We start from the raw sequence: 20,626 nt of genomic DNA on the forward strand, positions 1-20,626 counted from the left end.
CAGAGCTATCAGTGTAGAGTTTAACTCACCCCTACAAATGCTTACACAAGATATATGTGAGTATGTAGTTTCTTTTCTACTTATATAATTAACTGCCATACAAAAGTAGTTATTGAGAAGTATTCTTTTGGCACATGAACTGTTTGTGAACTGTTATACTGTGAATATTAATGTACTCACTTCTGCAGGGTATGTGTTTTTTATTGTTGACATTAGCACAGGATTCTCAAGAAAACTGGACAATTCCAGTACTGAGTATGCCTACCTACATCCTTGGTAGACCCTAAACACACAAGTATATTTTAATTCTGGTGGGGGGATGCAGACATACAGAGGGCATTATGTATTATTGTGTGAATGTTATCTTACTGGACTTAAAGGATTGGTGTGTACCTGTTAGTTTATCAAGGCAGGTGGTCTGTCTGCATAGTTCCCAACTGTGAACCTATCCAGATGGTAGCCAGATGTTAGACTGTTATTCTTTGCCTGTGCAACCCACAGGTGTTTTCAGCACTGGCACAATGGCAGTGTTACAGTCAGTTGCTACCAGTACATGGCTACATCCTTTGGTATTTCTGTGTTGTACTCCTACATAAGGGTATCCTTGTGGAAGTCCTCCCAAAGCTATTTGCAGAGTGTGTAACAGCAGAATATCTGATATGCCTGTGTGTTTGTGCCTCTGCCAGGCCTATGAAACACTCAGATACATCTTTACATGGAGTCAGGGATAGGTAGTTAAAAGTGAGGTACACCTTCCAAATAATAGAGAGACAGTAAGTGTAGACTTGAGTGAAGGAGTGCATATGGATTAGTACACCTTTTATGAAGTACAAGTGGTGTCTACTGTTATTATTGTCAGTATTCATTGTGTAATACCCCACCTTTCCGACTGACGTCAGTACTTTTCAGAGGGATTCAGAGGGACACAGCTAAAATATGTTTCACAATCAGGGACATCCCTGAAAAGTAGTCACAATTAGGAAGTATGGCCTCTGCCCTAATCAGATATGCCAGTGTTTGTCCTGCTATGATACTGTGTGGGGTTTGTAAAGTGCCTCTGTAACATTATTTGCTGCTAGAATGGCTGCTTCTCTTATCACACTCATGTAATGCAATTCCACAACAATTGCTGGTAAAGATCCACAGAACAAGCTTTGTGTTATGGCCTTCCTATTTTTCCTTTGCATTCACTCATTGTAATGCATGATATATTTATTTCAGCATCAAGTTATCGTAGGTCTGCTGTGGCTTAGTGGTACTTCATGCAGTCTAGTGTGCCCAAGGTCTGGGGTTTGAGACTGACAGAGGTGTTTTATTTTGCTGCTGAGCAGAACAAGGGCCCTGACATACAGAGTGACTAAGGCACTTTTAAGCAGTTGTAAGCGGGTTTGCGTGGGTTTGCGCGGTGCTTATCAATACATAGCTAAGCGCACACAACCGCACTCGTGCACCCCCATTGACTACTGTTTAAAAGTGCTTACTCCCGCTAACCCCCGCGCTAATTTATTTGAAAGAAAAGAAAATGAGGAGATAGGAAAATGGTGAAAAACAGGGCACAAAGAGGGGAAAGACAGTAGGAAAACCAGCTCAGGATGTGCAGGATGGGTGTAGGGAAGGTCCATAGCTACTCATTTCTTTAGCAGCAACAGCTGTGCATATGTTAGAAATTTGGAGTGAAATTTGAAACCTTCCACCCCTGAGAGAGGGGTGAGGACAACAGAGTATGTTGTACTGTCAATTATAATTATCAGTTTACATGTCCAGCAGACATGTGTGTGAAATGGGCAGCTATGTACGGGGCATATTTTTTTTGTGGGAACAGATTGCCTTTTTTTTTCAGCTGAGAGTGGAATGTGAGGTAGAGGAAGTAGGTATATTTGGGGAGGTAGGTTGGAGAGGTAAACAGACAAGACAAACAAGACACATACAGGGGCAGAATATGACACATGGGGTGGGTGTACACATTTGACGGGGATGGATGTTTGGAAATCACAAGCCCATGAGCCCACAGATGGTAACAGTGGAACTGAGATCCCCACCGATGGGCAGTCACCACTGCACCTTCACAGCCCCGAGGGTGGCTGTGCTGGGGGCTGTGTAGGAGGGGCAGGCTCACCCATGAGTCGCGCCACTCTTGCCTCAAGCTGGCATAGGGGAATAGTGACTGAACCCTGGATCTCTCTATGCACCACAGCCCAGACTCTTCGGAGGGTGACAGGTGGCCCTTCTCCACCCACGCTTGCATGGGGGGACAAGCCCCATCCCCTGCAGTGCTTCCACCTGAAGGTGGCACAGGACCAATGGAGGAGGGGAGCCCGGGCTGGGCACCAGACCTGCTGATGCCAGGTGCAATCGCCAGCTGAGGAGGGACAGGTGGGTCCGCTGGGACCGGCCTTCCCATATGTTTTGTGTTTAGGTGTGTTTAATTACAACATAGACAACAGCATTCCAAATTAGTTGTAACAGCATGCAGTAATATTCCCATTAACCCAACACACCAGGGTTCCAACAGTTGAACAGCAAGCATAACACATGCATATATTGAATGACAGTGGACATTCCAACAGCATGCAGGGATGATTAGTGGCAACAGGCCACCAAGATTGTGGTGTTTGAACAAGGCACATGCATCAAAGTTCATACAGATATTTATAGAACAATAGGACATATGTCCCAACAAATGTTGTGAGATTAGACATACCCATTGAGGTTTGGAATTGCATTGTTTATGCACATAAAAGATACCTCGATTAACATCTTATAGGTACTTTTAGTCTACACTACATTCCTATTGACTGCAGGTGTATATTCCCTACATGTATTATTACACTAGGCAACGTGCATTAGGTTGTGTAATGGGTTTGGCTAGTTCATTATATACCTGACCTATATCTGACATACTAACTGTCCAAGATGCAGATGCTACTGCTACATACTTATATATTTTATTTATATTTATATATCTACATATCTGGATGTGTTCATGTGACGTTTTCAGTTATATTTCTACAGAAACCTACATTTCATGTAGCACACTCACATTTCTGTGGAACACATTAACAAGCTACTCATGTGCCAGATTTACCTATGCATGCCAGCCAATAACCAACTATTGAGGACTGTATATATGCTTCACAACTACTGGCACTTCCTTCATCCACTTTATATGGGACTGCCCAACTGTGGGTTGACAGCACTTAATACAACAGTACTATTTATATAATGCAAGGGTACAACAACATTTCAAAGTAAGTGACACAGACACACTCCAAGTATTATACCTTTATTAATTACATTACACACTTTTCTACAGGCTCTCTCATTTATTTGATATTACAGTGCATACAGAAGACTTATTCAAGACGTATTATACCTTTATTAATAGGTTACAGCACTCTTTTTTTAGGCTCGTTCACTTATGTTATATAACAGTACATGCAGAGATATTATTCCGGACTTATTTTACCTTTATTAATGGGTTACTACACTCTTTGTCTGGCTCTCTGACTTATTTTATATAACAGTACATGCAGATAAATTATTCAGGGCATTTTATGGCTTTATTATTGGGCTACAACACTTTTTTCAGGCTCTCTCACCTATTTTATATAACAATACATGCAGAATAATTACTAACCTGCCTGGTGGCGCAGCCTTAGCAGCCTATCTGCATAGGCTTGCTGATTCGTAGCATGGACACCTGCAGCTGTGAAGTAAATGAAGGGATATTGAGGCATGCCTATCCATTATATAGACTAAATTAGCATGTCTTACATACTTCATTCCATGGCTACCTACTCAGTAGTGGGGCATCTTGCATGTCACAGGCCTCTTGTATCCATTGGTTTAGTAGGTCCTGCTTCCGTCTCTTCAGGTCTGCATGGTGGTGACGGACCTGCTCACTAGTCCGAGGGATGCCTGTGGCACTGGTGAGATCATGAGCTGACCAGTTCCAAGCCTCTGCTTTGTACTCCATCCCTTGGAAGTGGCCCTGCAGGAGTCTTGACTCATGATGGTGGACAAGGAGCCAAACCATGTATTTTGACTCCTCAATGCCCCAGCGTTGCGCTCAAAAGCAAGTACCCTCTCCATCACCAGCCATTCTGACTGCAGATGGGAGCTACAATCAGTTATGGTGAGTATTCCCGCCTATGGAGCTTAAATATGCCGCATTTCCCGCACTTTTTTGTGATTGGCCATTTTTGAAATTTCTCGGCTGACTGCAGACCTGCTTAGCAATGGTTAATCTTCCATTTATAAGTATATGTATGTTAACAGTGTGTGTTTATCCTAAGCTGTCATGGCTTAGTGGTTCAGTAGTTTGATTATGGTGCACAGTGTCCCGGGCATGAACCTTGTCATTGATTTTTATTTTACTACTGTCCAGACAGGCTAGGGGGTGTTGCTGTGTTTAGGCGACTTTGCTCTACGTTGCTCCATGTTGCACTATGGTGCACTGGTTAGCACAGTGCGCAGCTCTGCGCAAACCTATTACGCTAGGTAAAGTGCTGCTTAGCTATGGGTAACTATATTGCATTGGTTAAAGTGCTCCTTGGCTATGGGCAACTATATTGCGCTGGGTAAAGCGCTGCTTAACTACGGGCAACTATATTGCGCTGGGTAAAGCGCTGCTTAGCTACGGGCAATTATATGTCAGGATCCTTCTCATATTTATATATATACATTTTGTTCACTGATACATAGGCCATTTCAATGCATTTTAGTAAACTTTTATTCATGTATGTCAGGAATTATTTCATATGCTAATTTAAACATAAAATAGAAAGGGGAGTGGTGGGACTCAAACTGTGAATGCCTCCTCTTTGTACGATTGCTCTACCACTACGCTATTTCTATTTGGGTTAATTTGCATAAATATTTCTTATTATGCTCTTCGATGTCGGAATTGCTAACTGTGGCTAAGCAATGGGCACACCCGCACGCACACGTGCATATACGGGCAGCTATATCGGGAATGATAAAAAAAAAAGAAAAGTTTTACATTTCATAACTGTATTGGGGGTTTACAATGTGAGGGAGTGTAATGTTGAGTATGTAGACATTTGAGCGGACTCGCTCATGTGTGTTGACATTTCACAATTCAGACACTTGCAGGGGCGTGAACCTTTGGACTGCTCGGCAGTCAGTCACGCCCCCTGCCTTCCTGCATGGTCCAAATTAGACTTGGAGTAGAGTCAGCGTGTCCTCATGAATATGCATGGCACGCTGATGTCATACCATTCAAATGCAGTTTCCGAGGAAGACTTATTTAGTCTTACACAGGGGATTCGTGAATCCTGGGGTTTAAGTTTCCAATTAAATAATTTCATTCTATAGATAGACAGATAGATATTGATAGAAATATATATATATATATATATATATATATATATATATATATATATATATATATATATATATATATATATATATATATGTGTGTGTATATATATATATATATATATATATATATATATATATATATATATATATATATATATATATATATATATATATATATATATATATATATATATATACATGTGTGTGTGTGTGTGTGCATGTAATGTCACATATTCCATTAGTTAGGTAGCTACCTGATATGTATACATGCCTCCTTTTAAATGCCTCCTTTTAAATATTTGATTTTATTATTTTTGATTGCATATCATGTCCAAAATGCTACTCTCTGTTAAAACCTACTCTATGTCATATTGCTATAATTTTCTTAGATAGACATATGATTGTTTATATCTTACAGTACTTTTGAAATGTCTGGGGCTTATCTACCTATGTGTTCAGAGAATAGGTATTTATTTTTGTCCAGTTTGATTTTCCCAGGCAACAAATGCAAACAAATAAATAAATTGATGATGTCTGTGCATGCACATTAACATTAGGATGCACACATATGGCTTATTTGACCACATATTAACTGGACTGCAACAGTCAAGGGATTCAACTGCACTGATCCCTTTCAAGATGCTTTTGTAATTTATGGAAGCCTCCTTAGTGGAAGGGCAATCTGCCTATGTGTCCTGTTGTAGCTAGTAAACAATCTAAAATGGAAGCTATGGCTATTTATGTAGAGAAACATACTAATCCATTTGATGCATCAATTCCTTTTCATAGGGATTTACAAAATTTGATATAATATTTCAAATGTGTTGAGATGTGAGTGCAGATTTCTTTTGTCACAATTGTTGTGCAGCCATATCCAGTGATACCAAAGGATTTTGGCTTGGAGTACATGGGTAGCATTTTGTATAAAGCTTCACATTTCCCTTCCAAATTTTGTTTGATTACAGAAATGCTTTACATTATTCTGTCATGTAATTTTGTGTGCTTTATGGAAAGCTTTTTAGACAGAAGAATGGAGTAGCAATGGGAGCCACTATAGCCCCAGATATACCAATCACAGTGATTACTTACATTGACAATAATACATTCAGTAGATAATGCAATGCAGTGACAACATGGGAAACACAGTAGGAATACAAATATGCGAGCAACAGTAGCATATAAATGTGAGCATAAAAGTAGTGTATAATACTCTAATATGGTGAAAAGAATTAGATACACTCTGATATTATGCACACATGACTTTTTCTTACATAATACTCTGTCATGGATAAATGGTAGATTAGTTGTGGATCTTATAATTAAAATAATATAGAAGGTTTCTGGGGGGGGGTCTATATTATGTGATCGAAGAGTCTACTCTTCAAACACATAATAATTGACACATATACAGCGAACGCTGTAAACCACAAATGGCCACGCCCGCAAATTTTTTCCTCGGGGGAAAAAATTCAGTTGGCTGTTATTAGTAATTGCCTTTTTCTTCAATGTAGAGCAATCTTGGAGCTGGTATATTTAGTTATGGGGTGTGGGAGGCAAAGCCCCCCACTTGATTAGTGTTTTAAAGTTTGTTTTTTATTTTACGACCACGTGAATTTTTTCCCGAGGAAAAAAATTCACAGATGTGGCCATTCGAGGTTTACACCATTCGCTTTATATGTGTTGATGATTATGTGTTCGATGAAGACACTCTTTGATCACATAATATAGACCCAATTTCTGGAATAGAACACCATCAGAACAGTATTCTAGCTCTGGTCAGGGAGTATCAATTATGAGAGATGAATACAACAAGTAATTAGGACTGGTTAGTAAGAGGAGGTAAATTTTAAGATGTTAATGCACTACAGTTTAAGTATCATAGTACGGTAGCTGAGATAAGAGATATGGAGTATATAAGTTGGTTAGTTAGAGAGGATGAAGATGTCATTGGAGAAGAGATGGGGCCTAGGTTTAGATGGATTGATTCTAGCCAGGGGTGGTACAGGAGCAGAACCATAAGTGTGCAAGGTGTTGCTTCAGCTGAGATTTGAAACATTTTAAGTTCACTTTTTGATCAGAGAGGAATGCAGTTCCCTTTCTTTCAGGATGGAATACAACGAGTCTCTGGCTGTATTGTTGTATTTATTTATACTAAGTAACATTATATCACCAGAACACAAGTGTCTGCTGTGAGAATAAGAGTATATTAGACTGTTAAGAGATAGATATTGTTCCAGTTTGTGGAGTAGTTTATGGATTATAAGTAACTAAGAGTATGTGAGCATATGTGGGAGCCAAGCACTGGTGGGTTCACTTTTGTAGGTTAGAAGCATATTCGGCCATTTTATTATAGCATTGTTGCAGCTTCAGTGATACTGAAGAAGATATATTTGTCAGAACAGACGAGGAGTACAGTAGGGCTAGTGGGAGATAGGCTGAAGCAAGGATACTGCTAGCACTTTCACTGAGGAATGGTTTTTACTATGCAGGTCCCCTGTTTTTGGTGTGTCTTTATCACTTATGTGATATGGTGGTCAGAATTAAGTTGGTCATCTATTGTGACTCCGAGTAGTTTAGTATGACAGACTAATTCTATTTTTGTATTATTTGTCTGAAATAATGATGAAGAGGCAGATTTATGGAGTATATTGTTTTAGTTTGAAGAATATTAGTTTAGTTTTCTTGGGGTTCAGGAGACTGTGATAGTGAGTCAGCTTTCTATAGAATAGAATGATTTTTGAGTATTTTGTTGTAGCTCAGTCAGACTTTTAGATGGATAAATTAGTGTGGGGTCTTCTGTGTATTGTATGCATGTGGAATGGGAGGAAGCAGTACATTGGTCATTGATAAATAAGATGGGCAAGGGTGGGCCTAATATGGATCCTTGGAGGACTCCTACAGGTGTGGATAGGCATGGTGAGTAGACATTTTGCCTCTTTGCAGCTTGCTGTCTGTCTGAAAGGTAACTCTCAAACTAGTTTTGACAGGTATTAGCTAAGCCTAGGAAGGATAGTTTGTGTAACGACTTTTGATAATTGACTTTATCAGGTGCTTTTGATAGGTCAAGAAATAGTGTGGAAACAAGGCTAAGTTTCTGCTTTGGTTGACTGCCTTCATAAAACTTAGCAATGTTGTTGCAGCAATGTGGTTGGGTTGAAACCTGTGTTGGGTAGGGGAGAGGTGGTTATGTGTCAGGATGAAATTTAGTACTTGAGAGTAATTAGAGTTTTCTAGTTTCTTTTGATAGAGGAGAGAATATCAATTGGACTATAGTTAGAGATTTTTCTAGAAAAAATACCCTTATGCAGTGGTATAACAAAGGATTTTTCCAGAGTTGTGGTACATAGTTTTCATTGACTGAGCAATTTATTACGATTAGTACAGAGTATGTTTGTGTGTTAGCAGCTATTTGGGGGTATTCTGGAGGCAGGTTATCAGGGGTTAAGGTAGTTGGTTTCAACCTACAAATGTATTTTTAATGGCAGATGTCGGGACCGGTGTGAATGAAAAGTGGTTTCCCTGATATTCATGATAGATTTGGAGGTATCAGGTTAGGACTGTTATTTGATTGCAGTAAGGCTGAGACTGGCTTTTGGTTGTAAATAAAAATAGGAAGATTTATACAACTTTGCTTCCTAAAGATGTAGCCAGGTAATAACTTCTTAGATTTTAACAACTGGCATCCATCATGGCTAAAAAAAAGCATAACTAAGGGACAGTTAATTAAAGGCAGCAGGTTAATCTGTGGAAATGATAGGTTTAATCAAGAAACAAACATTTTAAAAGATATTAAAAAAAGAGGTTATCCTAAAAGAATCATTGATGAATGCCCATTAAGGCTTGATTAGTGTGGTGGGAGCACTTCTGCTAAACACTAAACAAAGAACTCTAGCTTCTGATTACCTCCAGAATAGAAAATTAAGAACTGTTTTGCACTTGGCTAATCTCTGCCTTATTGTAAGTAAATTATTGACATTTTGTAAGTAAATATTTTGTTTCCTTAGATTAATCTGTCTTGTTAAAAGTACTTAACAGGCCTCTAGGTCAGGAATAGTTTCAGTGAGAGGGAAACTATTTTAAATGCAAATTGTTCTATGGTGTAATGGTTAGCACTCTGGATTCTGAATCAAGCAATCTGAATTCAAATCTCAGTGGAACCTGCCTTCTTTCTATTTTACTTTGACCACCAACTTTCCACAGTGATAAGGAAAGCCTTCTACTTTGCACATCTCATAAGTAAGGGCATTGCATCCAAGTCTAAGGATGTTATAGCTCCACTGTACTCGACCCTCATCAGACCATTAATAGAGTGCAATGCTCCCTTTTGCATGTACCTCACCAGACACCAACAGTAACTGTAGAGACCACAGAGGTTTCTCACCAAGAAATGCTGGACTACCAAAATGTGACTTACATGGATAGCCTGAAAGCCCTGTCACTGTTCTCTATATTATATAGGCTGCTGACAGGTGACTTGTGCCTGGCCTGCAGGGCAGTCTCTGACCCTGCCCTGATGGTTATGATGCACATTCCAAGTCAAATGACACGAGTCACTCGCTCTAGGGATCTTAACCTAGCCTGTGACATTAACAGAACATGTTGGAGAGACGGATATATCTCCCAGAGATTGCCATTATTCTGGAATAAACTTACAATTTACATGAAGCAGAGCTCTTCACTGACCCTGTTCAAGCACAACCTACTCAAATGGATGGGAAATCACAAATTCACCCTGCCAGTGGCACCTACGTCTCTCATGGATAGGGATAGTCAATGTTTATCATAGACATGCTCTGCAAATTATGTCCAACTAACCAAAGACAATTGAAGCAATTCAGGATTAACATGGCCAGGATTGTAAGGGCTCTAGGGCTGATAGCCTAGTAACTTCCTACGAATCGATGGACCTATGATTAGGGGCCTAATTAGAACTGTGTTGTACTAATCTACTTACTGATTGGATTATTGTTGGTTCCTTAAAGCTATATATCACTGTCCTTGGAATTCAATGTGACCATTAAGGCTTGACTGGTGTGGGAGGAGTACTTCTGCTAAACAATAAACAAAGCTCAATTGTCCAGAGCTGCTCATTATTTGGTGACAATGCCAGACACTGAGAGATTTTGCAAACATCTGAAGCCATCCTTGGCAAGCCAAAGTTAAATATCATTTTGCATTTGTTTTAAATGTTTTCATTATACTGTGAACAATTTCTCTGCTATTTATTTTTTTCTGCACTTCTTTAAAGTTTAAACGTTGCATTTTTTAAGTGCTGTAAGGACTGATGTTCTGCATTTAAATACATTGTATCTGGTGATTTTTTTAGCTAATATTAGACATCTGTTTGTGGTTCCTTAACACTTAGGCTCCAAGCCAGTCATTTTAAATTAAGAGTGTCAAACTCTGCACTCTTGTGCCAGAAGAGGCCTGATTTCACCTCTCTGAGATGGGAATTGCTGGTAGAAAGCTCATTGCGTGCTTACCTGATTGACCTTAGGGCATGGTTAGTGTAAAACTTGCTTTTTTTGATCGTATATAAGGCTTGTGTTTGTGTGAAGCTACTCTTTGTACAGTGGCAGTTAATGTTGCTTTCCATATACGCAATCACCAGAGGTTGAAATTCCCTATAAAATCTACTTTGGAACTTTACCTCAGTCCTGAACTACTCCCAAGGCAAATAGTTTGTGTGGTGAGCAGCATAGATGCATTTAGTTAGGACTGTTAAGGTCTACATTACATTATTACAGCACCAGGGACTATCACTGCTGAAAGAGCATCTGGTTTGGGTGCTGGGCAACTTCACTGGCTAGGTTAGCTATAGATTACACCAGAGTAGGCACCCATCCATCATCTGGTTACAAACTCCATCACTCATAATCCCTGAAAGTACACATTAGGACCTGAAACCATGGATAGACACTTTACTGGTATCTCTGTATAGCTTGTTTGACATGGGCCACTTGAGGCAATGTAGCAATTACGTTATGTGCAATGACAAACACTTTCTTCTTGAACAGACAGAGTATGTGAGAGATGAAGTTACACATTGACACTAGAAGCCGGACTCTCACATACAGACACAAAAAGCAACAAATAGGTTGCCAGAGACACACACAAACACACACACACACACACACACACACACACACACACACACACACACACACACACACACACACACACACACACACACACACACACACACACACACACATATACCAATCACTGCACCCACAAAAAACAGACACATAGTCCCACATATATGGAAGTGCTCACTTGTAACTTACCCAAACCTCAAAGATCTCTTAGGCGCAGTCCTCAGAAACTCTGCATGCACACAAATAAGACAATTCCCATCACAACACATAAAGCCACATCTCATTGTGTCTCAGCTACCAAGCCTGTAAAGCAAAACACCCCACACCCCAATATTTTGGTCATAGGAGAATCCATTGTGAGACTCACTGATTATGCCTCTTACCAGACTGGATAAGGTGAAGGTTACAGTTAGTTGCCTGTCAGGGACCAGGATCCACCAGATTATGCAAGCACTCAGGTCACTTACCCCCATGTGACAGTATGACTCTGTCATAGCTGATGAGGGCATGAATGACCTTAGATATTCCTCCTTGGACTATATGAAGAGGGACATGATTGAACTCTCAGAATATGTGGCACAAGCAGGTATAAACCTATCACTTTACAGGTTCATAGGTTCATAGGTTGGTACTAGGCTATTGGCCCTAGTGTCTGTACAAGCCTAGACATAACAATTCCCTGACTATTTCTTCCCACGCTATTTACTTCCCTGGACCCCTGCCTAGCAGGGCGACTGACGTGATCCCCGGGGTGAATTTCCTTTCTCCCATCTAATCGTCAAGATTACTTTTGAAGAGGGCCAAAGAGGCGCTCTGTTTGACAGGTATGGGCAGTCTATTCCAGAGTCTGGGGAGTCTCTGGGTCAGGATCCTATCCCTCCAGCATGTTTTGTTTATTGTGATGATAAGGTTTAGATCCCTGGAGTGTGTGGCTCTGAGGGATTGGGATTTCTTTAAGTGTAGCATGTACAACAGCTCTGGGTTTGACATGGCCTTGTATGTTAAGCAGAGATCGCCTCTGAGTAGACGATATGCGACAGAGTATAGCTGGAGTTTTTTAAGTGGTCAGTGTAGGGCATCTGCTTTAGGCCTGTGATTCTTTTAGTGAGATATTTCTGTGGCCTTTCCAGTTGTTGCAGATGTTTTGAGAGGTACATACCAAATGGGGCTTTGTATTCTATAATGGGTCTAATGAGGGCTGAGTACAGTGGGACAATGACCTCCTTTTTTCTGGATGAAAAGCCCTTAGTGATGAGGTGTGCCATATAGAAGGATGTCCTGACTGTTGTGGTGATGTGGTTATCGATGGTGAGACCACTGCCCACCTGTGTCCTTAAGTCTCTTATCAAACTTTCGGTGTTTAGTGTACTGCCACCTATGTAGTAATTCACAGGTACATGTTTTTTCCCAAAGGGGATAGCTATACATTTCTTGGCATTGAGCTTGAGCCCATGGCTCTGTCACCAAGCATCTGTTTCTGTAAGGTCCTTTTGTAGAGTATCCACATCATTTGGGGATTCAATAATGGCTCCCAGTTTGCAGTCATCTGCGAACTTTGTTAGTCAGAGTCCCTTAGTGTTGGCCTGTATTTCAGAGAAGTAGATGCCAAAAAAGAGTGGTCCCAGGACTGAAACCTGAGGTACTCCATTTGTCACTTGTCTGGAGCTGGATTTGGAGTCGGCTACTTTTACAGTGTGGATTCTGTCAGTAAGCCAGTTGGCAACCCATCGAGTGATGTAGGGATTAATGCCCAGCTTAGCATGTCTATCTATGATTCCAGAGTAGGAAATGGTGTCAAAGGCCTAGGCAAGGTCCAGATAGGCTGTGTGGACTGCCTTACCCTCATCCACAGCTCTGGAGACTGATTGGAAGAAGTCAGTCAGGTTCAGGAGACATGATCGGCCCTTCACAAACCCAAACTGGGAGGGGGCCAGTGTGTGAAGGTTGCCAATGTCTTTGTTTATAAGTTCCATGATAATACATTCCATGGCCTTGCAGGTCAGGCTTGTCAGACTGATGGGGCGGTAGTTCCCAGGATCTAAGGTGGATCCCCCCTTGTGGAGTGGGATAAATGTAGCTGTGCGTCACTCAGTGGGCACGAAGCCTGAGGTGAGGCTATGATTTAATATGACATTTAGGTGAGGTGCCAGTTCATTTTGTAATTCATGTAGTACACAGCCCGGGATGTCATCTGGTCCCATGGATGCTGTATTCTTAGCTTTGGAGAGTGTGTTTTTTACATGTGTGGCCATTATTACTGGAATTTGGCAATCTTTTAATATTGAGATGGGCCATTTAGAGGGTGAGAGGGGGTGAAGTTGGCACTGAATTGATCTGCCAGGATATTGGCAATATCCTTGGGATCAGTATATTTAATGCCATTCTGTTGTAGCTCAGAGCAGATCTGAGCATTGCCATTTAGATTCTTGACATAGTTATAGAATACCTTGTGGTTGTCTTTGGAATCTTTGGCAATTTTATTTTTGTAACTAGCTTTGAAGGGTTTTATGAGGGATCTCAGCTTCTTACTGAGGCTGGTAAGGGAGTTTTTTTGCATCCTGGGATTTTCCCCCTTTCTGCAAAAGTTTCTTCCTTTTGCTGTAAAGTTTGTTTATGGCAGGGGACCACCAGATTGGCTTCCTTTTTTTGGAGGAGAGCATCTTGGATCTATTTGGGATGGCATGATTCATGCATGAGTGGATGTGTGCATACAGTGCCTTAGTGTAGGATTCAGCAAACGAACTTTCAGTTCCTGTCTGCACGGGTGTCATGAAGTTTGTCACTTCTGACTTGAGTAGCATGAAGTTGGCTTTGGAGAAGTTTTTTATGGAGGTTTCCTTAATTGGGGGGTGGGTAGGGGTGGGATGTGGATGTTAAGGGTGATTAGCTTATAATTAGACCTGACCAACGAGGGGGGTGACCATAGGTGTAGAGCATTGATTTCCCATGTTGGTAATGACCAGGTCTAGGATATTGGAGCCCCTGGTGGGATTATAGATTAGTTGATCCAGGGCATTGGAATTTATGAATTCCAAGAACCATTGGGCAAGGGTGCTGGTACATGAGTAGTTTTCCCAGTTAATGGCGGGGTAGTTGAAATCACCCAGTATTAAGGTATTTGGTTGTATCTATTAATATTTTCCAGTATGTTTAGAAAGGTGTAGTGAGAATCTTGGGGCATGGTGGGGGATCTGTAGCAAGCTATAATTTGGATTGCAGTCTTACCTAGTGTTAGTTGCACTTGGAGACTTTCAGATGAATTGTGTTGGGCAACTAGCCTGGTGGTGTGAATATCCTTGGTGAATATGGACACTCCTCCACTTTTAGTGTTTTGGTCCTGGTTTGCTGGCTGAAAAGTGTGGTAAGAGTTGTAGCCTGGTATTGCAGGGGTGCTCTCTGGAGCCTTGAACCAGGTCTCATTTACTGCACAGATATCGATGTTCTCCATTTTTAGGAGTGCCTCAAAAGAGTGCATTTTGAGGTTTAGACTTATAGCATTGAGTAGCATTACCTTCAGAATTTGCATGTTTGTACCTGTTACGGTGGTAGTTTTGTCCTTTGAACTTTGCCTAAAAAAGGCACTATAGGGGTGGCAAGAGACTTAGACAGTAACCTGAATCCCAGGGGCAACAGGTGCAGACCATCTCTGGGAAAGCATCATGGTCTGGCGATCATGCCGTCCCAGGTAGACAGATACTGGATCCCCTTTGAATGACACCAGAAGCTTAGCCAATTGTTGAAGTCAATCATTTTGTCCTTATATTGTGGCAACATTTTGGATGAAGGCAGAATGCTACTCAGGGCTAGGGTCATACCTGCCTGGGCCACAGGATCTGAGAGCTCTTCCATGTCTCTTTTCATGTAGTCCAGGGAGGTAGGTCTCAAGTCATTCATTCCAACATGGACAATGACAGAGTCATATCTGTACTTGTTGTGGAGTGACTTGAGTGCATGCATTATGTGGTGGATTCTAGCATCTGACAGGCAGCTGACTGTAATTTTCTCCTTGTTCAGCCTGGTGAGTGGGACATCAGTGTGCCTGAATACAGAGTCACCTATGACTAAAGTGTTAGGTACGTTGTCTTGGCTTAGGGGCTGTTGCTGGGTGGTTCACTGGTGTTGGGAGCTATGTGACACTTTGGTTGTGATTGGTGTTTGTTTGCTTTTCAGCTTCGGAGGTCCTTGTTGCTTGGGCAGGTTATAGTTAAGGGCCTCTGCATATGAGGATTTAATGTTGCTATGCGTGGGTTTAGGTGGTGTGGGTTTAGAAGGGCTATGTGTTGCTTGAGGTGTAGTGCAGGTGTTAACCCTCTTCTCTTGATGGTCTAGCACAAGCTTGAGTGAGAGAACTTTGCTTCCAGTTTGGCTATGTAAGTGCATCTCTCACAGGTTGTAGTGTTGGTTGGTAGGAGAAGACGGTTGTCTGTGTACATGAGGCAATTTCTGTGTTGCCTCAGTATGCCCAGATTCACCAGGTGGACAGGAGAAATCACCGGAAGCTGACCCTTGGACATGCCTGGTTTGGTGCTTTTTTTTGTAAAGTACAGGCGCTGTTTTCCCTTGCCTTAGCAAGGTACTTTGCAATTATAGGCTATTTAGTGCCTATGATTAATTTCTCCTTACTAACAAGGAGAGTTGAGTGTTTGTATTAGTTTAAGGCTTCGTAGTGCTTTCCAGCATATATAAGTGCTAGTCACAGGGATGCTTAAAGGTAAGGAAAAAAAATGGTTTATCCTAAATATTGCAGTGTACACTAGATAAGTTACATGTGAAAGTAGGTAACTTATATTTTACCTGTCTAAAAAGTTAAGTTTTAGTGGAGAGTAAATATTTTTAAAACAGCAGGATAGATTGAAAGGGGGTGGTGACTTTTGTATTCTGGTACTATGGAATACAGTAGGATGTCCAGTAAATTTAAATAGTTGAAGGGGAGTGATTTCACAAAATGATAATTTTGTGCTTACTCACACAAGCCAGTGAAAGCAGAGAGGAAATGAGATATATGGTCAAATTAACATGAGGCAGGCAATTAGAAACACAGTGGTATTTAAGAACACGACAGTAAACGGGTGGAAGGGCTGGGAAAAAATTTCTGCCTGACTCACAAGAGACAGAGCTGTGGTCTCTTTTGAAGTTTTAATATACGGTTAAAAGGAGAATACAAGTAAAACACAAGGTAAAGAAAACAAATCACAGTATTCAAAATATAAAAAGGCAATAAAGTAATACAAAATACAACAAATAAAAAGCAAACTAACCTTTCCTTCACAGCAAAGTGTAGCAGAGTTGGGTGAGCCTCTCTAGTAAAGCTCTGTAATGTTTTATTTTACCCCTTAAATAGAAGGTTTAGTTCCTATCTCCACCTCCTCAGTTCACAAATGATTAACCTTAAGTGACCTCTTCTATCCTATGTATGAGTCTTTAATTGATCAGTTCTAATTTCTGCCTGACTCACAAGAGACAAAGCTGTGGTCTCTTTTGAAGCTTTAATATGCAGCTAAAAGCAGAATACAAGTAAAACACAAGGTAAAGAAAACAAATCACAGTATTCAAAATATAAAAAGGCAATAAAGTAATACAAAATACAACAAATAAAAAGCAAACTAACCTTTCCTTCACAGCAAAGTGTAGCAGAGTCTTGGTGAGCCTTTTTAGTAAAGCTCTGATTTTTTTATTTCACTCCTTAAATAGAAGGTTTAGTTCCTAGCTCCACCCCTTAGTTCACAAATGATTAACCTTAAGTGACATCTTTTATCTTATGTATGAGTCCTAAATTGATCAGTTCAAATTTCTGCTTGACTCACAAGAGGCAGAGCTGTGGTCTCTTTTGAAGTTTTAATATGCAGTTAAAAGCAGAATACAAGTAAAACACAAAGTAAAGAAAACAAATCACTGCATTCTACTATCTTCAATTATGATGCCACAATACCAACAAAAAGTGATCAACTTTAACAATTGACCAATATTTGTCAGTCTGAGAGGACGTGGTTGACAAGCCATGCTGGTTTGCCAGGGATGGTCTACACTTGTCAGCACTAGGCTTTTGAATATTGGCCAAACATTATCCACCCCTATAGAGCCTTTTTTAGGCATTGCCAAACAGACAAAACTTCTAACATAACAAAAGCTGCACAGGACAAGCTAAAGGTGTTACTGCTCAGTGCTATGAGCCTTAACAACAAATTGCACTGCCTAGAAGCACTTCTACCCTAGAAAATGCTGATGTCTGTGCAGTTACTGAAACATGGTTCAGTGCTATGGAAAGCAGTCGGGCTATGCATGGTTATAATATCTTTCATACATTACAACCACCTACAGAACATGAAAGAACAAAAGACAGAGATGTATCTGTCTACATGCTTGAGCTATTCCATGTCCAACTAACCATGGGAAAATCCATTGCCATATTCTTGCTAGCTACAGGTATCCACCATGAAAGTGGAAACCCATACACCATACCTGAGGTTACTAGTGTCACTCACTATCTGGCCCAAAACCATTCTCATGAGTGATTTCAAGTACCCCTCCTTTATCTGGGAGGCATACATGGTCATGAACATGCAAACCCAAAGATTTCTTAACTTTGTGAACTCAAATGCCATGGAGCAGCTAGTCTGCACTCTTTTTAGGGCTAGATGTATGCTAGATTTGGCACTCACAAATATGGGTGAGCACTGCACCCCTACAAGTGTGATCTCTTCACTGTTAAGATCAGATCACAAAGTGATCTTCCTTATAATAAAGGTAAAACTAGAACTCCCACCTAACTCCAAAAACTTTAAGAACTTTTCTAAGGCAAACTACCTCCTATTTAGTGATGGCATAGCTAGTTTCCAAGCTCCTCCAAACTAAAGAAAACACAGAAGCCTTTGCAGAGGTGTACACAAAAGTCATGTATGACCATATAAACAACTGCATAAAAATGGCAGTACAATACTGAAATAAGCCCAGGTTAAACTGCAAAAACTAGCCACATTAGTGGACCCCTGGTATTAATAGAAAGAAAATTCTGTCAAGATGTAAGACGGAATGTACACAACAGAACAAAAAGTCCATCATTAGTTTAAACAAGTGAATCAGGAAACTAGTCAAGATTCTGAAAGCAGACTTTGAGGCAAAAATAGCCTCCAAATGTAAGGATAACCATAAGACATTTTTCAGTTATGCCGGCAATCATAAAGGTAACACCCAACAATGTGGGGAACTAGTTGTGGATGGCATCACCTATACTCAGCCAGGAAATCTGCTGACTGATAAATTCAGCTCATATTCCACCTCCCCGTCACCCCAGTTCCCCCCCATGAAATATCCTTCTCCATTCCCCACCAGTTATTACTAAAGAACAGTTTGCCACTGTGCTGTCTAAAGTCAAAAACAAGCTTCAATGAGGCCCAATGATATACCAGGTTGCCTCTTAAACAGTTTGAGTCACAACCTATCTAGCTCATTGGGATCTCTGTTGTACAACAACTTCTGGACTGGCTTTCTCCTGATAGAGTGTTGGGCATTAATAGTCATCCTGCTGCATAAAGGGGGACCATTAACTTACCCAGGTAATTATAGACCCATAAGTTTGACTAGTCATATATGTAAGGCCATAGAAAGAATAATTATGGACCTGATATATAATGACATCAGAAACCTCCAAACACTGGACCCAACTCGATTCAGCTTTGTTAAGGGCAGGACATGTCTACTAAATCTGGGGAACTATTTTGAAAAAAATCACTAGGGCCATTGATGAGGATAAAACAGGGCATACTGTCTACCTTGACATTACCAAGGCATTCAGCAAAATCCCATACGCAGGTATTATAAATAAACCCATAAAACAGAACATAAATCTCTATGTCTTTAGATGAATAGCCAATTGGCTCATGGACAGGAGGCATGTGGTTAAAGTGAGTGAAATCAGATAAGTAAGATGCCAGTTACTAGTGGTGTGACACAGGGCTTAGTGTTGGGACTCCTCCTGTTCAGAAAATGCTTCTCTGAAGTCATGGCTAATGTGGAAGCCCTCTAGATGACAAAGTCTGAAGACAACTGCACGCTGAGGGTAATCATTGACTCCCCCGATGACTTAGATATCCTTCAGAAGGGACTAAATCAGACAAATGATTGGTGATAGAGCCATAGCCTAAAACTTATTGTGAAAAATGCATTATCATACTCTTTGGAAAGCCAAAGACCCCAGGAAAGTGCAATATTAATAGCATACCCCTAAGAGTAGACTCAAAGGTAAGAGATCTAGGTACAGAGATAGATAGTAGCCTGAACTTTGACCATGTGTCTACATCCTAAACTTTGACCACCATGTGTCCACATTGGTGAGGAAGTTGTTTTATGTGGCATAGCTTATAAGTAAAGGTATGGCATCCAGATCCAAGGAAGTTATAGTCCCACAGTACTCAGCCCTCATTATAATAATAATAGAGTGCAATGCACTATTTAGCATGTACTTGATTAGATACTTACAACAGCTGGAGTGACTTCAGAGGTTCCTCACAAAGAAAATATATGGTGTTAACAGTATGACCTATGTGGCTAGACTAAAAGCCCTAACCCTTTACTCTGTTTTCCACCAGTTATTAAGGGAGTGGCCTATGCCAAACCTAATTCCAGCCCTGATGGAGCTGCTACACATCCACAAGACAACAACACTAGGGTCACCCAGTTTAAGAATCTAAACCTAGTCAGTTACTCAAACAAAACATGCTGACGAGACAGATATGTATCGCAGAGATTACCCCTTTTTTAGAACAGACTTCCTGGTCACATTAAACAGAGTCCTTCCATCGCCTTCTTCAAATGCAATTTTGGATCAATGGATAGGAAAACACAAATTCACACCTGAGGTATTGCCTATGTCCCTTATGGATAAGGGTAATTAGTAAAATGATCAGTGCCTATTCTCAAACCTATGCCATCTTCTTGCCTCTGGGGGCCACATATTGGGTAAAATCATGTTATACTAGCTAGGTTTATAAGGGCTCTTAAGTTGTTAGCCTAGTTATCTCCTATGAACCTATAAACCTATAAAGAGATTTCATTTGTTGTGCAAGAAAGGCAAAGGAACTACAAGCCATATTCATTTTCTGATAAGGAGGAGGCTAGCATGAAGTCAAGCATGAACACTAATAAAATATAAGCCATGAAACTGAAAACTTCTTTAGATAGCAGTGGAA

Source organism: Protopterus annectens, chromosome 2.part0 (assembly GCF_019279795.1).
Source record: "Protopterus annectens isolate FY-2018-M chromosome 2.part0, PAN1.0, whole genome shotgun sequence".
Lineage (NCBI taxonomy): Eukaryota > Metazoa > Chordata > Ceratodontiformes > Protopteridae > Protopterus > Protopterus annectens.